This window comes from Pinus tabuliformis, chromosome 8 (assembly GCF_031772625.1).
Source record: "Pinus tabuliformis cultivar Carrire ecotype Pingquan chromosome 8, CPIR1, whole genome shotgun sequence".
Lineage (NCBI taxonomy): Eukaryota > Viridiplantae > Streptophyta > Pinopsida > Pinales > Pinaceae > Pinus > Pinus tabuliformis.
Window position 1 is genome coordinate 611453042 of NC_142294.1, and position 11205 is coordinate 611464246.

Genomic DNA, 11205 nt, shown 5'->3' on the forward strand with positions numbered 1-11205 from the left:
TGTATCAAAAAGAGAAGTGTCAATGAATCTTCCTTCCTTGGATAGTCGATTGGACATTTTGTCATGTATTTGATTTGATTGGTTGATATTTTGAAGTGTCGCAAGAATTTTCTATTCGAAATTGAAAAGTGTAGTTTAAGTCTTCCTTTCTATTTTGAAAAGAAATTGTCGAAATGTCGCTTTGAAGAAAATATTTCAGATCTATACTTAGTTTTATTTTTAGGCATTTTTCACATTAAAGGGAATGAAAAACAAATACATGCATTTCCATTGCATTTAGGCTGTTTGTGAAAAATGATTTAGGAAAAGTGCATTTAGTGTGTGCTCTTTACTCGAAAGAATCGTAATCTTCTTTCCTTAGTAGCTAGTATTTTCATTGCTAAAAATAAACAACGATTGTTTATCATTTTAGATTGCATATTTTGGAATTTTACATCTACATCATGCCGTGAACCTTCAAAGACAAACTTCTAAACAAGATAAACTCTAAAACAAATTTCAATGAACTTAACAACGCTTTGGAACCTAACGTAACACATCTAGAGGTCTAGGCTAGAGACGTGTTCTGGCGTCATAAAATCTAGTAACTATCATTTTCATCGAAGGTTGGGTGATTCCTCCTCTTTGATACGACAAGTGCTAGCACGGACTTGTGCTCCCCATACCGTCGAGTATATATTGGGAGACCACAATAGGCTAATACCATTTATGCATAGGAATCCATGTCTACTGCCCTATCGATCGCAATGCACTGAACACAACATTCAAGAAGATTGATTGTTGTACATAAGTCCTTGTTAATTTCTCTTTAATTTATCAACAAGGTGTATTTTGCATTTTTGCAATTGGTTTGGTAATCCCTCTGTCTAGATATCTAGAGTAGTCACTTTCATTCCTTTTCGACTCCTTAAAAGAAAAGGTCCATCTGAGCACTTGTCACTTCAGGCTCATTAAAAATTGAAGGGGACTAGAGTCATCTTTAGCTTTTTCTCAACTCTTAAAAATTGAAAAAGAAAAGTTGTGTCAAAGCGTCATTAAAATTTATTTAAATTCAGAATAACATCCCTATTCCTTCATTGGTCTTAGGTTGAGATAATGGAGTCCGCTAATCAAGGAATCACTCTGGAGGAGATTCCTAGTCCTTTTACATCTTGGGGAAATATTGGTGCACCTCATATGGCCACTTTGTCCCTTTCGGGACTTACTATTCGCCTGCCAGTATGGCTATTCTCAACCTCTGTGGTTCAAAATAACATGATTCCTCAGCAATCGAATCAACAACCAGTCGATACTGAAGTTGACCCTTCACCTTCTACTTCCTTTGTGTTAGGCGGAAAGAGTCGATAGTGCGGACACAACCAACCTCCCTAGGAGCCTAAGACTCTCTAGTGACAAACAAGACAAACAAGAGCAATCCTTCTCTAAACATGCATTTACTATACGAGAAATCAAGTGTTTAGATCCTACCTGTAGTCCAACGCCGTTGTAGCAGTCCAGCCTCACTGATCCGGATGAGCTCCTCCTTCACTTCGAAACCTGCATTCACTAACAATCAAACGATTAAATAGCACTTGATAATCTCATAAAATAAAACATATTTAACACATAGACCAAGGAGTACATGAAACAACTCATAAATAACAAGTTATTGAGAAGAATGGACTCATTTGCATTAATAGGAAACAAAAGGAACAATTACAACCTGAGCCTTGGTGTTGTGCAAGTTCCTCCCAGGGTCCATCTAGAGTTCTCCTTTGCTTTGACAAAGCTCACCCACTTCCAAATAGAACAAGCAAAGATGGCAATCTCTCCTCACAAGCTTCTAAATGGGAGTCCTAATTCCAGCAGCATCTACCCTTAGAAATGTTTAGCTTTCAACCTCCCCTCCTTCTGGCCCAATGCCTATATTTATAGTGCTCAAGAGGAAGTTAATCAGGTCCACCATCAATGGGATAATCCCCTCTTTGGGTGGGATAGCTCCCTTATTGATGGGATAAGTTCCTCTTTGGTAGGGGTACATGAACCATCTGGAGGCGCTTCATACACGTCAAACATACTTCTAGAAGCCTCTAGAAATGACCACAAGTAACGTTTTTGAAGTGAAACTTGCGCCTTTTGACCTTTACAGGGGTGCGCACCTGCCCCTTTACATACAGAGCGTACAAGTACGCAGCTTTTTTGAACATTAGGTGCGTATACGCAGGTAAGGCCGAGAGAATCTGCGTACCCAGAGATAAACACATTTACAAAGACTTTCTCTCTTTTTGGAGTTTGACATGGAGAGCAGAGGCATAAGACTTGCCCAAGAGGATAGCATGACCGTTGATAGAGTCATACTAACTGTAAATAGCCATGGTGACATTTTTTAGTGTAACAGATTGCCCCCTAAAGTGCGAAGCCTGTAGTAGATTAGGGTTTTGTATTATCTAGGAAGGGTGAAGCGCTTTATGATTTCAAGGATTATCTCGTGGAGAGCCTGGTCAGAACCTGCAATTTTCAACACAAAATACATGTATAAGATTATATCATCGCTGAGGTAGGCATTCCCATACTCGGATCAAAACTTTAACTAACAGACTAACTACTCTGATACAGGAATGATCTTGCAGTACATCATAATCATAGACTTTTGTAGACACAGTATGGGCGCAGCCATCTATTTATGATTAGTCTACTAGATAATGAATACAAAACTCCTCGCAGCCTGGATGGTGGAAACTAGATCCAGGGTCTTCATTTCTACTTCCCGAATTGGTACGATTCTAACCATGCGAATAAATGAGTTGATGTCGAACATGGTAGAAACCACTTGATTACCAGTCGATGATGTAAACTGTTAACAAGTGTGAGAGAGACCACCAGTAATGTCAATGGTTCTCAAAGTACCCAGTACAATCCATGAGATGTGAATGAATGAGTTGATGTCGAACATTTCACGGAATCCTTCGATCGAAAGTCAATGATGTAAACTGACGTCAAAGGCGAAAAACCTGCCATTGATGCATGCAGACTTCAAGGTACTGACGATTTCTAAGTCATCTCTCTAGATAATGTGATGATGTCGATAGAAAGCGACCCGTTGCAGGCAAGCCCACAACACGAAATCATTGTTCAAGTTGAAGAAATGTTGCTGTAAGGACTGACTCAGGGATGGTCAAATGGATGACAAGTATTTTGCAGATGAAAGTTTTTCTTGCAGACCTCTTGAACACATAACGACACAACAGATGGCTTGGTGACGAATGACTCAAAGTTAATCCCCGGAACCTGGCTGAAGACTTTCAAGGTGGTTTGATCAACTGTGAGGTAAAGGATTTCCCAACCCAGGTGAATGAAAAGTGTCGTGTCCAAGAGTGGTAATAAAGTTTCTTCTGAGACAAAACCATTTTTGGCAAGTACCTCTTTATTTTTAACAAGCTTGAGGAGGATAACATATACTTGATTATAAGCTCATCCTTCGGATGAGTCCAACCTAGTTTTGATTCGAACCCTAGGAAGGAGTGGTTCGTTCCTGTTTGTAATTGAACAGGTCCTTTACTGTGAAATTTTAACGAGCCCAGTATAGGAGAAACTCGTCATTTTTCAATTTTAGAGAGTCTGAAAAACTTAAGAAGACTCCAGGTTGAACTTTTTCGTAAATTTGTGTCCCCCAAGCCCGAAAAAGTATAAAATAATACTCGGGAGAATCGCTTGATCTTGCGACCAAGGAGTACTTTCATGATTAGTGTCTCTGACCTGAAAAGTAAAAACCGATCAAGGACACGTCGTTTTATTTCCATATCGAGTTTGAAATGACAAAAACCCGGCAATCTTTTCCTGTTTTTACGGTCAGAAAAGAGCTATAAGGGGACCGTCTTTTAATTCTGTTTTAACGAGTGCAAAAGAAACGCTCGGCGATCTTTTCATGTTTTAGGAGTCAGAAAAGAGCTTAAAAGATGACTCTGATGTTTTGGTTCATGAGAAATGATGATTTTACTCTAAAGTCCTTTTGTCCTTCACAAAAATGACACATTACTCATACCTGTTTAAGATGGGTAAAAATACATTGAAAAATGTCCTTTCATGGTGAAAAATAAACAAACTTAGCATTCATTCATCCAAAAAACCTATAAAAAGACTTTTTACCATGTTATTTTTACCATTTTACTGTTGAGGTTGAGGAAAGGGCTTTTGATAAGAAACTTCCCGTGGTCATTGCGGAGAATCCGACCGTCAGAATCGAACGTCGTTTCACCAGGTATTCTACAACACCCCTCTCTTGATTTCCATCCGTTTAGAATTTATTTTTAAGCTTTTATTTGATTTTTTGGGGGTCTGGGGGTTTCAAGATGCGCACTTCGGGGTACGCAGGTCATGCACTGCTGACCTGCGTACCCCGATATTTTCCCAATGGGAAAATTACGGGGTGTACGCACCCGGCCTTAAGGGAAGCTGCGTCCGGACGCTCTGTCCCTAAAGGCCAGGGTGCGTACCCCGCAAAACACAAATTGAAACCCTCATATCTCCAAAATAGACCAAATTTTTTAAATTTTATGGATCCTAACTGATGTTTATGATGTGTAGGGAGCACACCATGTTGATTGGCGTGGAAGAGAGCACGAGGACGTTGATTTGGCCGCGATAGGTCATCAACCTTCCATTGATGCATTAAAAGCATGCGGACTGTACAAATACTGGGCCATACCTGGCATGAGGGGCCAGGTGCCATTTCTTGAGTGGCTGGTTGAAAGGTGGAACATTTAGGAGCAATGTTTCTACATCGGAGAGCACCAGCTCGAGATAGAGCCCTCCGACATATATTTTCTCACTGGCTTGCCTAACAGGGGTGAGCAACTTTCTCTATTCGGGACTAGGTCGGGTGGCCAATCCCTTGCTAGTCTCCGGCTAGAGTGGTGCAACAATCAAAACCATGAGAAGGGGATAGAAATCAAGTACATATCCCGACCTGAACTTATGGTGATAGCCTTTACTGTTACCAGACTATGCGGCGCGGCCGCTTTGCACCAAGCCACCGGGTCCCAAATGCGGATGGCTATAGACTGCTTCCAAGGCACCATTTTCAACTAGTGCGATGCTGTGTTGGCTAATTTAAAGGGCCAACTAACCAGGGAAAAGAGAGGACAACTGAAGACCTTTGGATATGGGCCTTTAGTCGTGAGCTTTGCCCTAGAGAGGGTTCCAATTCTGGTCCCCCAGCATCTTACAGTTCCAGTTGGGGCTCCTCGGGAGCCTAAGTTGACGAGATGGGTTGCGGTAATGGCCCGGCGTCCTGATGAGGGCACAGCAGTTGTTCGATTTCCTGATGGTTACTTTCACTGGCTAGAGAGCCAGGTCTTTGCTATTCAGGACTTTCCTTATGCCGGAATGGATTTTCGGAATGATCCGGACATGGTTCTTCCACAGGGAGAACAGTGGGATGACAGAGGTATTTCATTTCTCACGAGTTTTCAAATCATGTATATATTTTTTTGTTTTTATATATCGCCTCAAAACTGACAGCACAAATTTTCAAAATGCAGATGTAGGTCCATGACGTTCGGCCAACCTCCGGGCTTTTGAGAGGAGAGTACCAGCTGTACCAGCACCAGCCCCACAGGATGCGGCCGCAGAGACCTTAGCCGAGCTGGAACAGGATCTAGAGCATTTGACAGCAGATATACCAGAGACCACCATAGATGACATTCCCATTCGACTTCAGCGCTATGTGGTCACAGTCCCAGGACCTTTTAGGAGGTTCTTGTGTAGGGAAGCGCGGGCAGTGGTCTCGTATAGAGAGCACCACCAGTGATTGGCTAGTCACTTTGTAGACACATATGACATTTTTGGTTTTTTGTACTTATCATTTTTTCTGATCATAAGGTGTTTTCCAACCTATGATCGAAGACGATGTATATTTTTTGACACACTCCTATCTATATATATCATTATTACCGGCTTATCTTGTTTAACATATGTGATGAAATGTTTTTAAATTTACTTGTATGATTATCGCAAATGTCTGTCCAACATTCGAGAAGCAATTGCATCTGCTAATGTATTTAAAGACCTTGGAATATGCTGATATTCAATGTAATCAAATTCACGTTCCAAGAGGCGCACTCTCAAAAACAACCTTAATAACACAGGATTTCTAATGGCATATACTCTATTAAGTTGTAATACAACGAGTTCAGAATCTAACCTCACTATCAAACGTCGAATTCCAAATGAAATAGATTCAGACAATAATTCAACCACTGCACTGTATTCTGCAATGTTGTTCGTTGTTTGACCGAGGCTCACCCCATGCATAGAAACTAACTCGTCAGAGGGCGAATAGATAACCCAAGCTGCGGAAGAAATATTCCATGTACTACGACAAGCACCATCGGCAAATCCAATGTACGTTTGGAGAGGCGTCGACATTTGCAATATCAAGAGTAAAACCAAGATAAGCCAGAATAACGACGAAAAACACACTTTCTAAGCTAAGCACACTGTCTAAACTAACAAACATACCAGCTAGAAAGAAAACCTAACCTAACTAAAATTCTCCATACCCATCATTTAAGCATAATACCTCTTTAGGTAAAGTCCATTTCTGGGTTTACCCAAAGAGTCCCCATCAAAATCTACCAGCTCATAGGCCCCTTTTGCTAGCTTTCGCTTTACAATGTAGGGTCCATGCCACATAGGAACGAATTTTCCAGCACCTAGCTTATCGTTAGCTTGATCATATAACAACACTAGGTCTCCCTCCGAAAACCTCCGAGGGGTCACATTTCTATCATACTGAGCTTTCATTCGCTTCGCGTGAGTCTCGATTGCCAATGCAGCGTCACGTCGAGTCTCATATAATTGAGCTAAGTATAATAAACGTTTCTGCTCTTCGGAAGTAGCTGGGAGTAATTCGACAGCCATTTGAAGTGATGGGATTTCGCATTCAATGGGTAACACGGCTTCCAAGCCATAAACTAGCTGGAAAGGAGTGAACCCTGTTGAAGTTTTCACCGAAGTTCGGTATGCCCATAGCGCTGAAAATGACATGTTATGCCAATTCGACCGATGAATACCAATGATTCGTCGGATCATGATAACTAGAACTTTGTTGATAGACTCAACCAAACCGTTGGCTTGCGGATAATAAGGAGTAGAGCTATCGTGGCACAAACCAAGCTGGCTTGTAAGCTCAGTCATCATGGTGTTTTGAAAATGGCTCCCATGGTCAGTGATGATTGCTTGTGGGACACCAAACCTAGTTATAATGTGATTGAATACGAAAACTGCAGTTGTTTTGCCGCTTGCGTCGAATGTAGGCATCGCCTCGGCCCATTTAGTAAAATAATCAACCGCGAGGATGATATACGCATGCCCCCCGGCCGAGTGAGGGTTACAAGTAATAAAGTCGATACCCCATTTGGCGAAAGGACCAACGGCAATTATAGGATGGAGAGGAGCAGGTGGTGCGCGCATCTTGCGATCAAACACTTGACAGTTGTGGCACTTTCGGACCGCAATGATACAATCTTTAAACATGGACGGCCAGAAATAGCCAGCGTGCAACACCTTCTGAGCTGTGGCATACCCAGACATATGACCGCCACATGCTCCAGAGTGACAATCATTCAAAACCCTCTCAGCCTCTTTGTGAGTTAAACAACGTCGAAAAACTAAGTCTGCCCCCCGGCGATAAAGTGTATCTCCAATAATTCTGTATTGCTGGGACTGAAACCGAATTTTTCGACGTTCCGACTTTGAAGCTTCAGGCCGAAAGGTTTGGGTTTGGAGATAGATGATTATATCTCCGTACCACGGATCTAAAGTACTGATAAGAAACAAAGATTCGTCCGCAATGGACTCCTCTGCCACAGTTTCTGTGTCAGCATGCGGGAAATCACACATCAATTCCGCAAAAACTAAAGATTTCTTAGACTTGGACTTCTCGAACTCCAAGTCGAACTCTTGCAGGATAACGATCCATTTAGAGTACTTGCCCCCTAGCAGTTGTTTTGTCAAAATATAAATCATAGGGTTGCAATCCGAAATAACTGTAGTTTTACGGAGAAGAATGTAGTGACGAAAACGCTGGACAGCTTGAACGGCTGCCAGGGCCAATTTCTCCACATGCGAATATTTTAGCTCAGTGGGGTTTAATGTCCTACTAAGATAATATATCACATGTTCCGCTCTGAATTCATCTTCTTGAACTAACACCATTCCAATAGTGGAATGCGAAGCTGCGAGGTATAAGAAGTAGTCCTGGTTGTAGTTGGGAGGATGCAACAACGGTGCATGGGTCAACGCGTGCTTAAGTGCATCAAAAGATTGTTGGGCAATCTCGTCCCAAAAGAATTGAGCGTTCTGTTTCAACAACCGTGTAAAACCTTTAGTGACCTCGGCGTAGTTTGGAATGAATCGGCGTAAAAAGTTTTCTTTCCCTTGCAAACTTTGGAGTTGGCGCAAACTCGAAGGAGGAGGCAATTTGATGATAGCTTCAACCTTCGAGGGATCGACGCGAATGCCGGCTTTTGAAACAACAAATCCCAGCAATCGACCCGTCTCTATACAGAAAACACACTTGTGGGGATTCAACCGAATTCGATAATGCCTACACCTCATAAAGATTGCTCGTAAGTGGACAAGGTGATCAGCTCGATGTAAAGAATGAGCAGGCAAATCATCGAGGTACGGTTGCACAATGTGCTTGATGTCATGAAATGCGTAAGACATCGCCCGTTGAAAAGTGGCTCCGGCATTCTTAAGCCCAAAAGGTAATTTGCAATAAGCAAATGTCCCCCATGGACAAATGAATGTCGTTTTTGGTTGATCGGCAGGTAGAATATTGATTTGATTATAGCCCGAAAAACCATCCATAAAGGAAAACATTTCACTTCCAGCACAATCATCAATAATTTGATCGATATAAGGCGTAGGATAGTTGTCTTTTGGACAAGCTCGATTTATATCCCTATAGTCGATACAGATTCTTATTGTTCCTTGTTTCTTGTTGACCGGAACAATATTCGATACCCAATCCGTTAACGGGATTGGATAAATGAAACCTGCTTTCAACAGCTTCTCGACTTCTGCTTTAATCGCAGCCGCTTTCCGAGGGTGAATCTGACGCAACCGTTGCCGGACGGGTTTAGCGTCCGGGTAGGTCTTTATTTCATGAACAACAATGGCAGGATCGATTCCTGGCATTTCCTCGTAAGACCAGGCAAACACATCGCAGAATTCTTGGAATAGGGCCTTGTAAGTTTGGATTTCATCTTCTGTACATGAGGCACCTATATGAATGTTTTCCTCAATTCCGGGCTTCACTGAAATGTCAATGGGAATAGTGCGAGAAATATTCCCTAAATTCAACTCTGAATCAGAATGTTTCGTTGGATTCTGAGCGTCTTTGACATATTCAGTGGTAAAGATAGATGAAAAATCATTTTCAAAAGCATCATCCTCAGGTAAAAACGAAGATCTCTGATGGAGATCTTCCCATGGTAGATCGTCTACACTTAGGATTTCGCGAAGTTGCTCGTCAGATGACACGACTTCGGGAAATGCTATCCGTTCTGAGGTTGATGTGAAAAGTGATTCTTCACTGACCACATTCATTTGGTCGATTTGGGTTGAACACGAGCCGGTAAAAGACATGACGGCTTCATAAGCAATTTCATATGGACTCAAAGGCATAGCATCACCGAATGAGTCTATCTCAGATTCAGATGGGACGATCCAAGGATCGTCGTAAATAATGGTGTCTGATGTAATCATATGAATTGATGCAAATGAAGGGTCTGCGTTGATTGGAGGGAAAGGAAAAGTTCCCAGTAAACCGGAATCTTTAACTAAACCTACGCCAACGTCCCTATAAGGGATTGTCGTCTTACCGACATGCTGAATACTCTCTGAAGAGGCTGGGTCGGATGAAAAGTATGTCAGCTGATCAATTGTCACGATCTTACCGTTATGTGGAAACTTTATTACTCTGAAGACCGATGAAACAACCGCTGTCATAGCATATGACCAACTTCGACCCAAAAGAAGGTTGTAGTCTAGAGGGGCATCAACCACCTCCACATCCAGACTAACGGTTTTACCTTCTACCCCTATAGGCAATTCCTGTAGAATACCAAACGGACGGAACCCACGGCCATCAAAGGCCTTAAGGATGGTCGGGGATTGGTTCAGCGAAGGAGAACCAAGCGATCTCCAACATTGAATCGACATAATACACGTAGAAGCTCCCTCATCAATCACAGTCTGATGAATAGGCCTGTTTTTGACTATCACTGGAATTTGGAAAGCCATTTGATGGGGTAGATGCGGTGTACTATTTTCTAGATCGAAGATTATCAGATTCGGGTCCTGAACATCAACAGCTCCGATAGCCGACAAAAGTAATTTTCGTTGTGCTGGGCATGATTGCAGCACTTCTAAAGCCGACATTGCTGAGGGTGAAACAGCTAAGTCCTCAACAATGTTGTAATTCTGGGCCGCTCTCGCATGTGGATTGAAAGCAGACCTTCGAAGTACACCCTTGGCGGGCGCTTTGATTACTAAGTCTGGGTTAGGTTTTTCGATCTGTAGTGGATCGGAACCAGGAGCTGAGGTTGATGGATTAGAATGAGAAGATTCTGCTTCCTTACCATCAACAGGATTCTTACTACCATAATCTTGCGACCGAGTCGCAATCCTCACATGAGACATCATCAAAATGGGTTCTTCACTGGCAATCGAGGAAGAACCTATCATCTTACTCTCCTGCTTTGGAAATGGATCTTTTAACACAGCAGGAGTGGGAGAACCTTTGACTATTTTCACAACCTCGGCCCGATGAGGGCAATCTCTTGTAAAATGATCCTCTTCACAAATAAGACAAGGATATCGAGGTTTGCGCTTTTCGTCATTGGTTTCCGACTTTTCTGTTTTCTCCTTCGGAGCCTTGTCTGCTTTAGCCTTCTTCTTTCCTTTCTTCTTTCCACCGTTTTTTGATTTGGCCGTAGATGACTCTACAGCGTGAATATCGGCGGAAAGTTCAGGAGAAGACTCTCCTGTCAGGGAATCAGGCAAGGTGATTATAGGAGTAGTAGAATTCTTGGAAGACTTCTTCTTGCTCTTTGTGTTCACCGCACCGATCATACCATCAGCGGCATGAGATCCCGAAGGAGCAGCAGCGATTTGATTCGATTTTGGAAGATCTGGAATCTTCTCGTGTAACGTACC